Source organism: Scyliorhinus torazame, chromosome 13, assembly GCF_047496885.1.
Source record: "Scyliorhinus torazame isolate Kashiwa2021f chromosome 13, sScyTor2.1, whole genome shotgun sequence".
Taxonomy (NCBI): domain Eukaryota; kingdom Metazoa; phylum Chordata; class Chondrichthyes; order Carcharhiniformes; family Scyliorhinidae; genus Scyliorhinus; species Scyliorhinus torazame.
The window spans coordinates 22,578,810-22,596,970 of NC_092719.1; positions in this window are offsets into that span (position 1 = coordinate 22,578,810).

Here is an 18,161-nt window from a genome sequence, read left to right on the forward strand (position 1 = left end):
GCAAATATGATCAGGGGTAGTCAGCATGGCTTTGTGAAGGGTAGGTCATGCCTCACAAACCTTATTGAGTTCTTTGAGAAGGTGACTGAACAGGTAGATGAGGGTAGAGCAGTTGATGTGGTGTATATGGATTTCAGCAAAGCGTTTGATAAGGTTCCCCATGGTCGGCTATTGCAAAAAATACGGAGGCTGGGGATTGAGGGTGATTTAGAGATGTGGATCAGAAATTGGCTAGCTGAAAGAAGACAGAGGGTGGTGGTTGATGGGAAATGTTCAGAATGGAGTACAGTCACAAGTGGAGTACCACAAGGATCTGTTCTGGGGCCGTTGCTGTTTGTCATTTTTATCAATGACCTAGAGGAAGGCGCAGAAGGGTGGGTGAGTAAATTTGCAGACGATACTAAAGTCGGTGGTGTTGTCGATAGTGTGGAAGGATGTAGCAGGTTACAGAGGGATATAGATAAGCTGCAGAGCTGGGCTGAGAGGTGGCAAATGGAGTTTAATGTAGAGAAGTGTGAGGTGATTCACTTTGGAAGGAATAACAGGAATGCGGAATATTTGGCTAATGGTGAAGTTCTTGAAAGTGTGGATGAGCAGAGGGATCTAGGTGTCCATGTACATAGATCCCTGAAAGTTGCCACCCAGGTTGATAGGGTTGTGAAGAAGGCCTATGGAGTGTTGGCCTTTATTGGTAGAGGGATTGAGTTCCGGAGTCGGGAGGTCATGTTGCAGCTGTACAGAACTCTGGTACGGCCGCATTTGGAGTATTGCGTACAGTTCTGGTCACCGCATTATAGGAAGGATGTGGAGGCTTTGGAGCGGGTGCAGAGGAGATTTACCAGGATGTTGCCTGGTATGGAGGGAAAATCTTATGAGGAAAGGCTGATGGACTTGAGGTTGTTTTCGTTGGAGAGAAGAAGGTTAAGAGGAGACTTAATAGAGGCATACAAAATGATCAGGGGGTTGGATAGGGTGGACAGTGAGAGCCTTCTCCCGCGGATGGATATGGCTGGCACGAGGGGACATAACTTTAAACTGAGGGGTAATAGATATAGGACAGAGGTCAGAGGTAGGTTCTTTACGCAAAGAGTAGTGAGGCCGTGGAATGCCCTACCTGCTACAGTAGTGAACTCGCCAACATTGAGGGCATTTAAAAGTTTATTGGATAAACATATGGATGATAATGGCATAGTGTAGGTTAGATGGCTTTTGTTTCGGTGCAACATCGTGGGCCGAAGGGCCTGTACTGCGCTGTATTGTTCTATGTTCTATGTTCTATGTTCTAAGATGCAACTTCATTAATATCAACATGACTCAGAATATCTACACACTCTACCCCATATTCCTCATCCACCAAGTCCTTCTCTTTGTGAATGCTGAGTCAAAGTATTCATTTAGTATCTTTCCCATTTCTTCTGGTTCCATACAGAGATTCCTTCCAATATCCTTGAATGGACCAACCCTTTCTCTGGCTACCCTCTTGCTCTTTACATATGTGTAAAACGCCTTAGGCTTTTCTTTAATGCTGTTTGCCAATGACATTTCATGATCCCTTTTAGCCTTCCTAACTCCTACCTTAAGTTCCTTCCTACTTGCTTTATATTCTTCAAGGACTTCATCTGTCCTAAGCCTTTTAGACAAGATTTTTGACAAGATTCATAATATCCCTGGTTATCCAGGATTCCCTATACTTGCCACCCTTATCTTTCATCCTCACAGGTACATGCTAGTCCTGAATTCAAATCAACTGACATTTGAAAGCCTCCCACATGTCAAATGTTGATTTTCCCTCAAACAGCTTCGCCCAGTCAACACTCTCCAGATCCTGTCTAACGCTGTTGTAATTAGCCTTCCCCAGTCTAACACCTTCACCTGAGGTCCTGCGAAGTGATATTACTAAGCTACTCTTGATGATGAAGATGGAGGTTCCTCCACCCAGAGTACATTGAAATGAAACAAAAATCACTTATTGTCACGAAAACAGCGCCGGAGGAGAGAGCTGGGAGATTTTAAAAGCGCGGGAGGAGAGAGCCGGGACAGCGAAAACAGCGCCGGAGGAGAGAGCCGGGAGATTTAAAAAGCGCGGGAGGAGAGAGCCGGGACAGTGAAAACAGCGCGGGAGCAAAGAGAGCCGGGACAACAAAAACAGCGCCGGAGGAGAGAGCCGGGAGATTTAAAAAGCGCGGGAGGAGAGAGCCGGGACAGCGAAACAGCGCCGGAGGAGAGAGCTGGGAGATTTTAAAAGCGCGGGAGGAGAGAGCCGGGACAGCGAAAACAGCGCCGGAGGAGAGAGCCGGGAGATTTAAAAAGCGCGGGAGGAGAGAGCCGGGACAGCGAAAACAGCGCGGGAGCAGAGAGAGCCGGGACAACGAAAACAGCGCCGGAGGAGAGAGCCGGGAGATTTAAAAAGCGCGGGAGGAGAGAGCCGGGACAGCAAAAACAGCGCCGGAGGAGAGAGCCGGGAGATTTAAAAATCGCGGGAGGAGAGAGCCGGGACAGCGAAAACAGCGCCGGAGGAGAGAGCCGGGAGATTTAAAAAGCGCGGGAGGAGAGAGCCGGGACAGCGAAAACAGCGCCGGAGGAGAGAGCCGGGAGATTTAAAAAGCGCGGGAGGAGAGAGCCGGGACAGCGAAAACAGCGCCGGAGGAGAGAGCATGGAGATTTAAAAAGCGCGGGAGGAGAGAGCCGGGACAGCGAAAACAGCGCCGGAGGAGAGAGCCGGGAGATTTAAAAAGCGCGGGAGGAGAGAGCCGGGACAGCGAAAACAGCGCCGGAGGAGAGAGCCGGGAGATTTAAAAAGCGCGGGAGAAGAGAGCCGGGACAGCGAAAACAGCGCGGGAGCAGAGAGAGCCGGGACAGCGAAAACAGCGCCGGAGGAGAGAGCCGGGAGATTTAAAAAGGGCGGGAGGAGAGAGCTGGGACAGCGAAAACAGCGCCGGAGGAGAGAGCCGGGAGATTTAAAAAGCGCTGGGAGGAGAGAGCCGGGACAGCGAAAACAGCGCCGGAGGAGAGAGCCGGGAGATTTAAAAAGCGCGGGAGGAGAGAGCCGGGACAGCGAAAACAGCGCCGGAGGAGAGAGCATGGAGATTTAAAAAGCGCGGGAGGAGAGAGCCGGGACAGCGAAAACAGCTCCAGAGGAGAGAGCCGGGAGATTTAAAAAGCGCGGGAGGAGAGAGCCGGGACAGCGAAAACAGCGCCGGAGGAGAGAGCCGGGAGATTTTAAAAGCGCGGGAGAAGAGTGCCGGGACAGCGAAAACAGCGCCGGAGGAGAGAGCCGGGAGACTAAAAAAGCGCGGGAGGAGAGAGCCGGGACAGCGAAAACAGCGCCGGAGGAGAGAGCTGGGAGGTTTTAAAAGCGCGGGAGGAGAGAGCCGGGACAGCGAAAACAGCGCCGGAGGAGAGAGCCGGGAGATTTAAAAAGCGCGGGAGAAGAGTGCCGGGACAGCGAAAACAGCGCCGGAGGAGAGAGCCGGGAGACTAAAAAAGCGCGGGAGGAGAGAGCCGGGACAGCGAAAACAGCGCCGGAGGAGAGAGCTGGGAGGTTTTAAAAGCGCGGGAGGAGAGAGCCGGGACAGCGAAAACAGCGCCGGAGGAGAGAGCCGGGGGATTTAAAAAGCGCGGGAGGAGAGAGCCGGGACAGCAAAAACAGCGCCGGAGGAGAGAGCCGGGAGATTTAAAAAGCGCGGGAGGAGAGAGCCGGGACAGCGAAAACAGCGCCGGAGGAGAGAGCCGGGAGATTTAAAAAGCGCGGGAGGAGAGAGCTGGGACAGCGAAAACAGCGCGGGAGCAGAGAGAGCCGGGAGTGCTGGGAGAGGTGAGTGCACAAAAGGTGTGGCAGGAGTGCCTTTAGTCACGGAGTGCTGATTGGAACAGAGTGCATCTGAGTTTAGGTGAGTGACTGAGTTCGGGTGAGTGGCGAGAGAGGGCTGTGTTTTTGTTGGTGTTCGGGTTTATCCTTGAGGTTCTATAAAGAATTTTTTTTTTACATATTTAAATTAATTAACTAGTTGAATATGGCTGGACAGGTGATGTGCTGTTGCTGTATGATGATGGAACTGGTGGATCCCATTGAGACCGTCAGTGACCACATCTGCAGCAAGTGTTGGCTGCTCGAGGAACTTCGGCTCAGAATTGATGAGCTGGAGACCGAGCTGCACACACTGCGGCACATCAGGGAGGGGGAACATTACCTGGATGCTTTGTTTCAGGAGGCAGTCACACCCGGTAGAATAAGTTCTGTTAATTCGGACAGTGGTCAGGGACAGAGTGGTGTGACTGCAAGGGAGGTAGGTAGGGGGATCCTGAGTTTAGGAGTTGCGGAGCCTCAGCCCTTGACCTTGTCCAACAGGTATGAGGTACTTGCTCCCTGTGTGGATGAGGAAGAGGGCTGTAGGGAGGATGCGTTGACTGACCACTGCACCGTGGTACAGGAAGCCATTCAAGAGGGGGGAGCAAAAAGACAGGTGGTAGTTGTAGGGGATTCTATAATTAGGGGGATTGATGGCATCCTTTGTAAGCCAGATCGAGAGTCCCGCATGGTATGTTGCCTGCCTGGTGCCAGGGTGAGGGACATCTCTGATCGGCTTGAAAGGATTTTGGAGAGGGAGGGGGAGGATCCAGTTGTTGTGGTCCACGTTGGGACTAACAACATAGGTAAGACTAGGAAAGAGGACCTGTTTGGGGATTATCAAACACTAAGGACTAAATTAAAGAGCAGGTCCTCCAGGGTTATAATCTCTGGATTACTACCCGAGCCACGTGCCAATTGGCATATGGTTAAAGGAATGGTTCAGGTGAAGACTGTCCCAACGGTACAGGTCCCTCCTGCCCCAGTACTGCTGCCAATGCACCATGAAGTGGAATCCCTCTTTCCCGCACCACTCCTTTAGCCACGTGTAAAGCCATATGGATCCTGAGTTTAGGAGTTGAGGAGCCTCAACCCTTTTTGCTCCCCCCTCTTGAATGGCTTCCTGTACCACGGTGCAGTGGTCAGTCAACGCATCCTCCCTACAGCCCTCTTCCTCATCCACACAGGGAGCAAGTACCTCATACCTGTTGGACAAGGTCAAGGGCTGAGGCTCCTCAACTCCTAAACTCAGGATCCATATGGCTTTACACGTGGCTAAAGGAGTGGTGCGGGAAAGAGGGATTCCATTTCATGGGGCATTGGCATCAGTACTGGGGCAGGAGGGACCTGTACCGTTGGGACAGTCTTCACCTGAACCATTCTGGGACCAGTGTTCTAGCGAATAGGATAAATAGGTTGGTCACAAGGACTTTAAACTAGCAAGTTGGGGGGAAGGGAAGTGTAAAGCTATGGACAGTATAATGGTTAATGGAGATCAAGGCAGCAGGTTGCGTGACAGGTTATTGTGTAGAGATATGGGTTCAAAGACAAGGAAAATTAGGAGAAAGGGTAAGAGGAAAAATAAATTGTGAAAAGTTACTGATCAAGGTGTTAGGATTCATAACAAAGACATAAAAAACAGCATAAGTGTACTTTACCTGAATGCTTGTAGTATACGAAATAAGGTAAATGAGTTGATTGCGCAAATCATCGTGAATGACTATGATTTAGTGGCCATTACTGAAACATGGTTAAAGGATGGTCACGACTGGGAGTTAAATATCCAAGGGTATCAGACTATACAAAATGATAGAATGGACGGTAAGGGCGGTGGTGTAGCTTTGTTGTTTAAGGATGGCATCCGGGCAATAGTAAGGGATGATATTGGTGCTATGGAGGACAAGGTTGAATCAATTTGGGTGGAAATCAGGAATAGTAAGGCGAAAAGGTCACTGATAGGAGTAGTCTATAGGCCACCAAATAGTAACAGGATGGTAGGGGAGGCAATAAGCAAAGAAATAACGGATGCATGTAGAAATGGTACAGCGGTTATCATGGGAGATTTTAATCTGCATATCGATTGGTTTAACCAGGTTGGTAAAGGCAGCCTTGAGGTGGAGTTTATAGAATGTGCCCGGGATAATTTCCTGGAACAGTATGTAATGGAACCTACAAGGGAACAAGCGGTCCTAGATCTGGTGCTGTGTAATGAGGCAGGATTGATTAATGATCTCATAGTTCGGGATCCTCTTGGAAGGAGCGACCACAATATGGTGGAATTTAAAATACAGTTGGAGGATGACAAGGTGAAATCAAACACTAGTGTTTTGTGCTCAAACAAAGGCGATTACAATGGGATGAGAGAAGAACTAGCTAAGGTAGACTGGGAGCAAAGACTTCATGGTGAAGCAGTTGAGGAACAGTGGAGAACCTTCCGAGCGATCTTTCACAGTGTTCAGAAAAGGTTCATACCGACAAAAAAGAAAGACGGTAGAAAGGGGAAAAATCGACCGTGGATATCTAAGGAGGTGAGGGAGAGTATCAAATTGAAGGAAAAAACATACAAAGTGGCAAAAATTAGTGGGAGAGTAGAGGACTGGGAAGTCTTTAGGGGACAACAGAAAGCTACTAAAAAAGCCACAAAGAAGAGTAAGGTAGACGATGAAAGTAAACTGGCTCAGAACATAAAAGCTTCTACAAATATATAAGACAGAAAAGAGTGGCTAAGGTAAATATTGGTCCTTTGGAAGATGAGAAGGGAGATTTAATAATAGGAGATGGGGAAATGGCTGAGGAGCTGAACAGGTTTTTTGGGTCAGTCTTCACAGTGGAGGACACAAATAACATGCCAGTGACTGATGGAAATAAGGATATGGTAGGTGAGGACCTTGAGATGATTGTAATCACGAAGGAGGCAGTATTGGGCAAGCTAATGGGGCTAAAGGTAGACAAGTCTCCTGGCCCTGATGGGATGCATCCCAGAGTGTTAAAAGAGATGGCTAGGGAAATTGTAAACGCACTAGTGATAATTTATCAAAATTCACTAGACTCTGGGGTGGTCCCAGAGGATTGGAAAGTAGCAAACGTGACACCACTGTTTAAAAAAGGAGGTTGGCAGAAAGCAGGTAATTATAGGCCGGTAAGCTTAACTTCTGTTGTAGGGAAAATGCTGGAATCTATCATTAAGGAGGAAATAGCGGGGCACCTGGAGGGAAATTGTCCCATTGGGCAGACGCAGCATGGGTTCACAAAGGGTAGGTCGTGTCTGACTAATTTGGTAGAATTTTTTGAGGCCGTTACCAGTGCAGTAGATAACGGGGAGCCAATGGATGTGGTATTTCTGGATTTCCAGACAGCTTTTGACAAGGTGCCACACAAAAGGTTGCTGCATAAACTAAAGATGCATGGCATTGAGGGTAAAGCGGTAGCATGGGTAGAGGATTGGTTAACTAACAGAAAGCAGAGAGTGGGGATAAATGGGTGTTTCTCTGGTTGGCAACCTGTAACTAGTGGGGTCCCTCAAGGATCAGTGTTCCCGCAGTTGTTCACAATTTACATAGACGATTTGGAGTTGGGGACCAAGTGCAATGTGTCAAAGTTTGCAGACGACACTAAGATGAGTGGTAAAGCAAAAAGGGCAGAGGATACTGGAAGTCTGCAGAAGGATTTGGATAGGTTAGGTGAATGGGCTAGGGTCTGGCAGATGGAATTCAATGTTGCCAAGTGTGAGGCTATCCATTTTGGGAGGAATAACAGCAGAATGGATTATTATTTAAACGGTAAGATGTTAAAACATGCTGCTGTGCAGAGGGACCTGGGTGTGCTGGTGCACGAGTCGCATAAAGTTGGTGTGCAGGTGCAACAGGTGATTAAGAAGGCTAATCGAGTTTTGTCTTTCATTGCTAGATGGATGGAGTTCAAGACTAGTGAGGTTATGCTGCAATTGTATAGGGTGTTGGTGAGGCCCCATCTGGAGTATTGTGTTCAGTTTTGGTCTACTTACCTGAGAAAGGACATATTGGCACTGGAGGGAGTGCAGAGGAGATTCACTAGGTTGATCCCAGAGTTGCGGGGATTAGATTATGACGAGAGGTTGAGTAGACTGGGACTGTACTCATTGGAGTTTAGAAGGATGCGGGGGGATCTTATTGAGACATATAAAATTATGAAGGGAATAGATAGGATAGATGCGGGCAGGTTGTTTCCACTGGTCGGGGAAAGCAGAACTTAGGGGGCATAGCCTCAAAATAAGGGGAGGTAGATTTAGGACGGAGTGTAGGAGGAACTTCTTCACCCAAAGGGTTGTGAATCTCTGGAATTCCTTGCCCAGTGAAGCAGTTGAGGCTCCTTCTTTAAACGTTTTTAAGAAAAAGATAGATGCCTTTCTAAAGAATAAAGGGATTCGGGGATATGGTGTGCAGGCCGGAGAGTGGAGCTGAGTCCACAAAGATCAGCCATGATCTCATTAAATGGCAGAGCAGGCTCGAGGGGCCAGATGGCCTACTCCTGTTCCTAGTTCTTATGTTCTTATGTCACAAGCAGGCTTCAATGAAGTTACTGTGAAAAGCCCCTAGTCGCCACATTCCGGCGCCTGTTCGGGGAGGCTGGCATGGGAATTGAACCGTGCTGCTGGCCTGCCTTGGTCTACTTTAAAAGCCAGCTATTTAGCCCACTTTGCTTAACCAGCCCCCTTGATACCCTCAGTGCCTTTGACAAGTCATGTTCAACATGGAAAAGCTCTGATTGATCAGCTGTGGAAGGTGGTGGGACATAGGTAGTTATCACCAGGATGTGTCCTTGTCCATGTGTAGAATTACACCACAAGACTTAGAAACCTTTAACAAGGGCGGCAATGGGCACTAAGGTGGAGAATCTCTTTTCCTAAATAATGCTTTACAAAGGGCTCAAACACTCCAAAGGCTGAGAGTCTCTTCCCATTCCTGGCACAAACAAATAAATGAAACCAGAGAAGATGGAGGCCATTCGGCCCCTCGAGCCTGCTATGTCATTCAATAGGACCATGGTCGATCTGTTTGTGTTTCAAGATCCACATTCCCATCTGCCCCAATGACCTTTGACTCTCTTCCCTCAGAACAATCTATTTACCTCGGTCTTAAAAATATTCAGTGACTCCTCTTCCACTGCAGTCTGAGGCAGCGTTCCCAAGTCGCACAACCCTCCGAGAGATAAAAAACCTCCTCATCTCTGCCCCGTAAGTGCGATCCCTAATTTAAAGACAGTGAATCCTAGTTCTGGGATCCTTTCCACGTCCTTCTTGGCCACACCTTTCAGGATCTGATACACTTCAATCAAGTCACCCCTCACTCTTCCAAACTCCAATGGAAACAAGAACAGCCCGGCCAACGAATCCTTACAAGACAACCGCTTCATTCCAGGTTTCAATCTAATGAACCTCCTCTGAACCACCTCAAACACATTTACATCCTTCCTTAAATAAGGAGACAAAACTGCGCACAGTATTCGAGATACAGTCTCGCTAATGCCCTTTATAACTGAGGCATAACATCCCTACATTTATGTTCAATTCCTCTGTAATAAAGGATAACATTTTATTCGCCTTCTTGATTAGCTGCACACTGACCTTTTGTCTCTGATACACGAGAACACCTAGCTCCCTCTGCACCTCAGAATTCTGCAGTCATTCTCAGTTTATGTAATAGAACAAAGAACAATACAGCACAGGAACAGGCCCTTCGGCCCTCCCAGCCTGTAGCGGTCTTGATACGACCCTTGGCCAAAACCTCCGAAATTCCTAGAGCCATATCCCTCTATACCCATCCTATCCATGTATTTGTCGAGATGCCTTTTGAACGCCGTTAAAGTATCTGCTTCCACAACCTCCCTTGTCAACGCGTTCCAGGCACTCACCAACCTGTGTGTGAAAATCCTGCCTCGCACATCGTCTCTAAACTTTGCCCCACGGACTTTAAGCCTGGTGACTGACCCATCCACCCTGGGAAAGAGTGCCTGCCCATCCACTCTATCCGTGCCCCTCATAATCTTGTAAACCTCCATCAGGTCACCCCTCAACCTCTGTCGATCTCATGAAAACAGTCCAAATCTATTCAGTCTCTCCGCTTAGCTAACAACCTCCAGACCAGGCAACATCTTGGTAAACCTCCTCTACACCCTCTCCAAAGCCTCCACATCCTTCTGGTAGTGTGGCGACCAAAATTGTGTGCAATATTTCCAGTGCGGCCTCACCAAGTTTCTATGGAATTGCAGCATGACCTGCCAGTTTTAAAACACGTTGCCCCATCCAATGAAGACATCCCGGATGCTTTCTTGACTACCTTGTCCACTTGTGTTGCCACTTTCAAAGATCCGTGGACCTGCATGCCCAGATCTCTCTGACTTTCTATATTCCTAAGAGTTTTGCCATTTACTGTATATTTTCCCACTGTTAGACCTACCAAAATGCATTACCTCACATTTGTCTGGATTAAACTCTATTTGCCATTTCTCTGCCCAAGTCTCCAACCTATCTATGCCCCGCTGTATCCTCTGACAATCCTCAACACTATCTGCCACTCCACCAACCTTGATGTCATCCGCGAACTTACTAATCAGACCAGCTACATTTTCCTCCAAATCGTTTGTGTATCCTACAAAGAACAGAGGCTCCAGCATAGATCCCTGTGGAACACCACTAGTCACAACCTTCTACTGCTACTCATTGTCTTCTGTGACCGAGCCAGTTCGGTCTCCATCTTGCCACCTCACCTCTGAACCTGTGTGACTTCACCTTTTATACCAGTCTGCCATGAGACACCTTGTCAAAGATGTTACTGAAGTCCATGTCAACAGCATCCACTGCCCTCTCCTCATCAATCATCTTTGTCACCTCCTCAAAAAACACGAGGAAGCTAGTGAGGCATGACTTCCCCTTCACTAAACCATGCTGCCTATCACTGATGAGTCCATTTGTTTCCAAATGGGTATAAATCCTGTCCCTGAGAATTCTCTCCAACAAGTTACCAACTCCCGACATGAGACTCACTGGCCTACAGTTTCCAGGATTATCCCTGCTACCTTTCTTAAACAGCGATCCCACATTAGCTATTCTCCAGTCCTCTGGGATCTCTCCTGTTGCAAATTAGAATACACAGATGTCAGTCAAGGCCCCAGTAATTTCCTCCCTTGCTTCCCTCAGTATTGTGGGGTAAATCCCATTGGCCCAAGAGACTTTTAAAACAATCATTACCTCCTCCTTTTTGATGTCAACATGACCCAGACTAACCACACATCCGACCCAAGAATCATCTTCCACAAAGTTCTTTTCTTTGGTGAACATTGATGCAAAGTACTCATTTAATAACTCGCCCATTTCCTCTGGCTCAACATATAGATTCCCCCCACTGTCCTTTCCCTGGCTGCCCTCTGTAGCCATGTAAAATGGCTGCGTTCCGTTTAATCTGGCCAAAACCCAGTTTAAAACGGCTAACCCGAAAGACTGCTGGGAAAAGCAGCCAAGGAGACACAAGCAGGCAGCTGCAGACAGTTTTGCATATTCGGCTCTGGGAAGGTAGCCCAGATAGATACTCAGGGCTATCAACAGCCCATCAACCCAGGTATTCACAGTTGCATTCAGGACTGTTTGCAGCCAATCTATTCAGACATCCACAGTTAAATCGGCTATCCCCGGGAACAATTGCAACATATTAGCAATTGAATACCGGGCCAGACCTGTCGGCGCCTGCAGTGGCCGAAACAAAGACAGGTGAGCGACCACCCCCCGATCGAGGAATCGCCTCACCATTGGACACATCGACCCCAGAGATTGTGGACAGAATCCAATCACTTGGGACTCAGGGTCAAGGGCCGCCCCGGGAGGCGGGAAGCCCCTGGGACCTATAAAAGTGAAGGTCCAAGTTCAGATCTCTCTCTCTCTCATCTTCGCCTGCTCGAGACCTTCGCAAGACCAGCCACCGTGTATAGTAAGTTTGAATCCAGCGATCGCTATCCGGCAGAGACACCTAGCCACCGACCTGTAGCAGCCTTTTGGATCCCGCGGGCCAGATTTGATTGGACAAGCCATTCGTTTCCCTGACCTGGTGGGCTCTTCCTAAGTTATGTATTGGCCAGTAGTGATAGGTTTATTATATAAAAAGTAGTATTAGGGTATTAATATTACTTGTTGTATATAATAAATGACCATTGTTTTAATCCTTACTAAGCGGTGTGCTGTGTTATTAATCATAACCTGAACTTGAACCACGTGGCGGTATCATAAAGATACCTGGCGACTCATGAGCAAAGGTGACCTAAATAGAGCAAATAGACTAAGGTTAAAAAGAGCAACACCTCTTGCTTTTTTTGAAATTTAAAGTGCCCAATTCATTTTTTTCCAATTAAGGGGCAATTTAGCATGGCCAATCCACTTACCCTGCACAGCTTTGGGTTGTGGGGGTGAGACCCACGCAGGCACAGGGAGAATGTGCAAACTCCAGATGGACAGTGACTGTGCAAACTCCACACAGACAGTGACCCGGGACCAACCCAGTTCCTCGGCGCCGTGAGGCAGCAGTGCTAACCACTGCACCACTGTGCCACCCCTCTCTTGCTTTTTACATATTAATAAAAAGCTTTGGGATTCACCTTAATCCGACTGGACTTTTAATGACCCCTCCCCACCCTCGTAATTTTCCGTTTCAATACCTTCCTACATTCTTCTTCTCCTCAAGTGTTTTGACTGTCCCCACCCTTCTAGACCATACAAATACCTCCTTTTTCTTTTTGACAAGGTTCACAATATCCCTCATTATCCAAGGTTCCCTCAACTTCCCATACATATCCTTCGTACTCTCAGGAACGTGACTTTCCTGAATCCTAATCAACTGTCGCTTGAAAGACTCCCACATGTCCGCTGTTGATTTACCTTCCAACAGCCACACCTAATCCAAATTCTTCAATCCCTGTCTAATGTTATCATAATTTGCCTTTCCCCAGTTTAGCACCTTAACGCGAGGGTTACCCTCATCCCTATCCAGAAGTACCCTAAAACTTACGCAATTGTGGTCACTACTCCCCAAATGTTCCCCCACTGAAACCTCAACCACCTGTCCAGGCACATTCCCCAATAGCAGCTCCTGTACTGACCCTTCCCTAGTTGGACTACCCACATATTGGTTAGCACTATGGTTTCACAGCGCCAGGGTCCCACGTTTGATTCCGGGCTTGGGTCACCGTACGGAGTTTGCATGTTCTCCCCGTATCTGCTTGGATTTCCTCCGGGTGCTCCAGTTTCCTCCCACAAGTCACAAAAGATGTGCTGTTAGGTAATTTGGACATTCTGAATTCTCCCTCTGTATACCCGAACAGGTGCCAGAATGTGGCAACTAGGGGCTTTTCACAGTAACTTCATTGCAGTGTGAAGTAAAAAACTCATCACTATTCTTAGAATTCCCCCTATACTAAAAAGGATCAATAAGACATTCTAAATGGTGAACAGGGATTCTCACTCCCTGCCTCCTATGCAGAGTTAGGTGGGTGCTATTCGGGTCAATCTATAATTTCAAGTTAACCCATATCTTCATAGAAGATTTCATCTACTTACCACCTGGTAGTCTGGGCCCTGCGTTGCTAAGTAAGTAAAGTAGACGTTGTAATAATCCACAGTTTCAGGTTAAAACTTTGTAATTTTATTATTATTTTTTCTTTTAAATGATACAATCACTGTCTTTATAAAAAAGTAAAAAGATCTTGCTTCTGGATTCTCCTGGTTGGTTGAAAAGACCTTCAGGTCTGCCTTGACAATCTCTCTTCTTTATCTTTTGGTTGACATTATCGTAAAGTAACTTTGTTTTGCTCTTGATTGTTCAATGTACCTTTAATCTTAATTACTTCTAATACGACTACGTATTCATGTTGAGCATGACTTTAGTTCATCGACCTCTGATTATATTTTTTCCCTTGTCATGTTCAAAAGTGATTTGATCCCAGAGGGGTGTTACATCTGGTTCCTGTCACTTCTAAAGTTGCTTTATTACCCAATAGTGCCCTTAGCTTGTCGGAACTCTGACCCCGATTTGGTGTTAACCTGTGCTTTCATGGACACGTCGTCTCTGGCTTCCCATATTCAACTGGTGTCAGCAGGATTTCACGCCTAAACATTTGTCACCAATGCAACTGAAGATCCTGGCAATTCTTTTTTAGCTGCTTACTAAAATAATTAACTTCAAAGAAAGTGTGAAATATTGTTTCTCTTCATGTAACTAAAAGTTCAATCTGCTTTAACTTGAAAGACAGGCATCAGTTTTACAGCATGAGCTGTTACAAGCTGTTTTCTTAACACCTGTTTGATAAAGGCTATCTGCATTTAAAAACCTTCTTTGCAGCTGCTGTTAACCCTTTGTGGGATTTTTCCCTACATTTTCTCATGTACCCTCAGTTCAGGTTTTTCCAGACTTCTATGTTTCAAATGACATATTTTCCCATTTTTACTTTACAAGTATTAATGGAAACCTACTTGTGACAATAAAGATTTTTTTTTTTTAAATTAAAAGAAGCCTTCCTGGATACACCTTAGAAACTCTGCCCCATCCCTAGCACTAAGTGAATTCCAGTCAATATAGGGGAAGTTAAAATGCCTTACCACAACAACGCTGTTACTTTTGCACCTATCTAAAATCTCTCTTCCTATCTGCTCCTCTCTCTCTCACTGGCAGCTGGGGGGACTGTAATAAACCACCAACATTGTGATTGCTCCCTTTCTGTTCCTGAGCTCAACCCAGATTGCCTCATTGTATGAGCCCTCCAAGGTGTCCTCCCACAGTACGACTATAATATTCTCCTTAACCAGCAATGCTGCTCCCCCACCCTTTTTACATCCCCCCCCCCCCCATCTCTCCTGAAGCATCTATATCCTCCTACATTCAGTTGCCAAACCTACCCTTCCTTCAACCACATTAATGTGATAGCCACAACAACATAGTTCCAAATATTAATAAGTGTTCTAAGTTCATCTGCCTCAGCCGCTATACTTATGGCGTTGAAACAAATACACTTCAAACCACTGCGTTTGAGCAGACAGGGTGATGTTATTCTCTTATTTTTGTTCTCTATTTTCCCTTCATTTATTACTTTGCTTTTTTATTCTTCTTGCCAAAGTGAACAACCTCACATTTTCCCACATTATATTCCATTTGCCACATTTTTTCCCCACTCACTCAATCTTTCCATAACGGCCTGTTAATTCCTTTATGTCTTCTTCACAACATTTGTGCCCCTCATCAAAGTCATTGATGTACATTAATTGAGGCTCCAGCACTGAGCGCTGTGGACCCCACTCGTCACATCCTGCCTGTCAGACAACGACCCATTTATACATACTCTCTGCTTTCGATGAGCTAGCCAGTCTTCAATCCAGGGTAATATGCTGAACCCCAAACCATGAGCTGTCAATTCCTGCGATAACCTTGGACGTGGCAACTCACCAAATGCCTCGGGAATTGTCAGTGGGAGCCCAGTTTTGGTGGTAGGAGCAGCAGGTAGTGACAGAGGGACAAGAGTCGGGAGTCATGGTGGACATGTTGGTGTCAGGGTGTTCAGGTTGCCATCAGGGTCAGAGGCTGCAGCAGGCAGGGCCTGAACTTTAAAGATCCAGTGAGTTTGGGACTGTACTGAAATTAATAAACTCACTTTATTGTACCCTTAAAGTCAAACTGATGATCTGTGGATTGACATTTTTTGTAACTCTACCTTCTGACGGCAATAGCACCAAACCTCATTTTAGCCTCGGTCCAAACACGGATAAAAAAGGAGCTGAATCCAGGGATGAGGTGAGGGTCGCTGCCCTTCACATCGAGGCTTTGGGACCAAAGGACTCGAGTAAAATTGGAATCAGTGGGAATAATCCCCACATATTGGAGTCATACCTGAGGAAGATTGGACCAATCATATAACTACAGCTGAGAGGTTGGGAATTGCCTCCTCATCTCCTGACTCCCCAAATCCTGTCCACATCTACAAGGCATAAATCAGGAATATGGTGGAATAATCTCCACTTGCCTGGATGAGTGCAGCTCCAACCAAACTCAACAAGACCCAACACCTTCCAGGACAAAGCAACCTGCTTGTTTGACACTTCCTATAACAGCAGTGCAGGATGGCAGCAATGCGCATCATCTGTGGTGATATGCATCACTGTAAATAAACAAGGGGTGAATATAAATACACTACACCTAGCTAGACACTAGAGGGAGCACCAGAGACATCATGACATGCAGACATACAGCCAATGGGACAGTAGATTAGGACATAACCAATGGCTAGCCAAGCCACCCAGACGCAACACTACCACAGGGGGGCTTTACACACACCCATATATAAGGACACAGCACACCTGATCTCTCTCTTTCCAGTGGCAACACTGAGTGAGTACAGGCAGGGTTGATTCAACACATCATACCCACATGTGGATTGTAGCAGACTGGTTCGTTAGTCTGAGTAGCTGTAGCAGGATTAACAGGAGCGTCGAATCCAAGTAGGAGACTCGTGAACAGTTTAATAAATGTGTTAAAGCTATCTCCAAGTCTGAACCTTCCTTTGTCAGAGTATACATCAAGGAAGCAGCTTATGCTACGTCAAGAAGCAAAACAAATCATGGCTTCTTTGACAGCACCTTTCAAACCTGTGACCTCCACTGCCCAGAAAAACAAGGGCAACAAGTGAACCACCTGCAATTCCCCCTCCACATCACACACCACCCTGACTTGGACCTATATTGTTCCATCACGGTAGGATAATGGTTAGTACAGTTGTTTCACGGCTCCAGGGTCCCAGATTCGATTCCCGGCTGGGTCACTGTCTGTGCGAAGTCTGCACGTTCTCCCCGTGTCTGCATGGGTTTCCTCCGGGTGCTCCGGTTTCCTCCCACAGTCCAAAGATGTGCAGATTAGGTGGATTGGCCATGCTAAATTGCCCTTAGTGTCCAAAACATGTTAAGTAGGGGTTACTGGGTTACGGGGATAGGTTAGATACATGGGCTTCCGTCGGGTGCTCTTTATAGGGGCTGGTGCAGACTCGATAGGCCGAATGGCCTCCTTCTGCACTGTAAACGCTACGATTCCTTCACTGTCACTGAATCACAATCCGAGAACTCACACCCTATGGTCAGGTGGACTGAAACAGTTCAAGAAAGAGGATGTTGTCTATATGGACTTCAGTAAGACCTTTGACAAGGTCCCTCATGGCAGACTGGTACAAAATTTGAAGTCACATGGGATCAGGGGTGAGCTGGCAAGATGGATACAGAACTGGCTAGGTCATAGAAGGCAGAGAGTAGCAATGGAAGGGTGCTTTTCTGATTGGAGGGCTGTGACTAGTGGTGTTCTGCAGGGATCAGTGCTGGGACCTTTGCTGTTTGTAGTATATATAAATGATTTGGAGGAAAATGTAACTGGTCTGATTAGTAAGTTTGCAGACTACACAAAAGTTGGTGGAATTGCGGATAGCGATGAGGACTGTCAGAGGATACGGCAGGATTTAGATCGTTTGGAGACTTGGGCGGAGAGATGGCAGATGGAGTTTAATCTGGACAAATGTGAGGTAATGCATTATGGAAGGTCTAATGCAGGTAGGGAATATACAGTGAATGGTAGAACCCTCAAGAGTATTGACCGTCAGAGAGATCTTGGTGTACAGGTCCACAGGTCACTGAAAGGGGCAACACAGGTGGAGAAGGTAGTCAAGAAGGCATACGGCATGCTTGCCTTCATTGGCCGGGGCATTGAGTATAAGCATTGGCAAGTCATGTTGCAGCTGTATAGAACCTTAGTTAGGCCACACTTGGAGTATAGTGTTCAATTCTGGTCGCCACACTACCAGAAGGATGTGGAGGCTTTAGAGAGGGTGCAGAAGAGATTTACCAGGATGTTGCCTGGTATGGAGGGCATTATCTATGAGGAGCAGTTGAAGAAACTTGATTTGTTCTCACTGGAACGACGAAGGTTGAGGGGCGACCTGATAGAGGTCTACAAAATTATGAGGGGCATAGACAGAGTGGATAGTCAGAGGCTTTTCCCCAGGGTAGAGGGGTCAATTACTAGGGGGCATAGGTTTAAGGTGAGAGGGGCAAGGTTTTGAGTAGATGTACGAGGCAAGTTTTTTTACACAGAGGGTAGTGGGTGCCTGGAACTCGCTACCGGAGGAGGTGGTGGAAGCAGGGACGATAGTGACATTTAAGGGGCATCTTGACAAATACATGAACAGGATGGGAATAGAGGGATACGGACCCACGAAGTGTAGAAGATTGTAGTTTAGTCGGGCAGATGGTCGGCACGGGCTTGGAGGA